This window comes from Ammodytes marinus (assembly GCF_949987685.1).
Source record: "Ammodytes marinus genome assembly, chromosome: 1".
Taxonomy (NCBI): domain Eukaryota; kingdom Metazoa; phylum Chordata; class Actinopteri; order Uranoscopiformes; family Ammodytidae; genus Ammodytes; species Ammodytes marinus.
Window position 1 is genome coordinate 34,409,659 of NC_137230.1, and position 2,500 is coordinate 34,412,158.

The 2,500-nt window shown below is 41.1% G+C and overlaps 1 protein-coding gene across 2 annotated transcripts in view; it reads left to right on the plus strand.

Annotated features, from left to right (window-relative positions):
• Positions 1-2,500, plus strand: part of cd276 (CD276 molecule) — a 125,847-nt gene that overhangs the window by 36,752 nt on the left and 86,595 nt on the right. The window lies entirely within an intron of this gene.

The window sequence follows — 2,500 nt, forward strand, 5'->3', positions numbered from 1 at the left end:
ATTGAGTGAGCAACCATTCTACAGCCGTTACACACACACAGTACAGACAGGTAGCAGATCGTGAGGAGATATTCACTGATTTTGACAACAAGTATTCTCCAGAATCGCTGACTCCCACTTGTAATGAATAATATTTGTGTCATTCTTTCTCTCCTGGCTTGGGGCGAGTGAAAACAATGTCTGCAACAGTGACAAATAGGTCCCATTTTATGCATTACATTGTATTTATAGATGTGCTATTTTCGGCCACCGTTTTACAGTTAAAGGTGGAGTCAGCAAAACTGGAGAAGGCTTGTTGTCAAAATAACTTTTTGTCAAAGGTGATCAGTGAATATCTCGTCACAATCCCCTTCCTGTCCGTACTTTGTGTGCTGAAAGTAAATCAGGTGTTAGTATACAGCCTAGGCTCTGTGAACTAGTATGGAAACTAAAGGGGGCCAATCTGTAGCTATAGCAACATGCCCGTCTGGCTTGACAACAAGCATTCTACAGAATTGCGGAGTCCGCCTTTAACATTTTCTTTCTTTCTTTCTTTCTTTCTTTCTTTCTTTCTTTCTTTCTTTCTTTCTTTCTTTCTTTCTTTCTTTCTTTCTTTCTTTCTTTCTTTCTTTCTTTCTTTCTTTCTTTCTTTCTTTCTTTCTTTCTTTCTTTCTTTCTTTCTTTCTTTCTTTCTTTCTTTCTTTCTCCTGGCTTGGGCGAGTGAAAACAATGACTGCAACAGTGACAAATTAGACCCCATTTTTCACATTAGATTTTATAGACTTACTATTTTTGGTCCGCCATTTTACAGTTAACATTGGACAGTGGACTTGCTTCCATGCTGTGCTGAGAGAAAATGAAATAAGCCCTTCTGTGGAATTCATTCTGTCAGTCAAACAGACAGCTAGGGGAAGTGAGTGAGTGTGTGTGTGAATCCATCTTTGTATTGAGAGAGAGTCCACTTTTCTAAACAGCAGCTATAGGGCAAACATATATGGTGTCGACCTCAGATTCAACCCCACTGTTTGCCGTGCAGTGATTGGTTCTGGGAATATGCCGCTGTCACGCATACACACACACACACACACACACACACACACACACACACACACACACACACACACACACACACACTTACACACTCACTCTTTAACTCAAGGGTTTTCGAGAAGCGTGATTTCTACAAGGGCTAGATTCACCCCTTCCCTCACCTCAACTCCGAACCGCTCTTTTTCGCGGTGCCATATTTTTCTATTTAGTTTTTGTATTTCACCTTTATCTATACAGGCTGGTCCTCACAGAACAAGTTTATTTACAATGGCAGTCTGATAAGAGACAAAAAGCCACCTTAAATAAATTATAATTCATTGGACATTCTCTAGAATACAATTTCTAGAAACGGGAACACAGACAGCAATCGACCAGTATAACATGGTAAGTGCACAGGTACATGGGTGAATAAGAAGGGAGTTAGCTTACACTCACTCACTCACTCACTCACTAACTCACTCACTCACTCACTCACTCACTCACTCACTCACTCACTCACTCACTCACTCACTCACTCACTCACTCACTCACTCACTCACTCACTCACTCACTCACTCACTCACTCACTCACTCACTCACTCACTCACTCACTCACTCACTCACTCACTCACTCACTCACTCACACACACACACACACACACACAGTATCGGGAACTATCATTTGCATGGATCAGTGAAGATGTTTGAAATGGCAAATTAAGGCTTGAATCTGAATCGCCCCTCAAATCTCAAAATCTTGCCAGTTTCTCTACCAGGCACGCAATGTATTTCCTTTTGGGACACACTCAGTGCCCTGGTCCCCCTCTAGAGGGTTCAGTTTAAGAGTGTACTAGAGAGGATGCAGCAGGATGTGCCACAGATGCTGTCTGTGTTTGTCGGGATCTTATAAGCACTGTGTTATGCTAAGCTCCCTAAATATAATTAAGAATTTAATGGGAAACATGTCAGACATTTCCCAGGGTGACTCTCTCTCTCTCTCTGGCTGTGGAGAAATCTAACTGAAGTCGGTACGTGCTTTTTTCTGCTGCTCCTTTTTATCCTTAGTCGCCCTTAAACAACCCAAACCTTCCCTGCGTTCCAATACCCATACTTCCCTACTATTAAATATGCCAGAAAAAGATTTTGGATGTCCCAATACATGCACTTTGATTGTAGTATACTGAAAATACATGAATGCCCCACTAACTACAATAGCATTTTGGAGTATTCACCTTTTATTCTTGACATTTCTCGACATCTTCCTTATCTGATTTTTTTATTCTCTCCTGTGGCCCTAAAACTCTTCTGTACTTCATAGTATGTAGTGTAGTCAAAATAAAAATTATGTGATTTGGAATGCAGGGATCATTTCAGGCCTATACTCAAAGAGGAGAACTGAGAAAAACACATCTTGAGAGCCATCAGAAAATCCAATGTTTACAGGCGACAGAATGGGATTGCAACACTGTGCATAGCTTAGCATCATTCAACC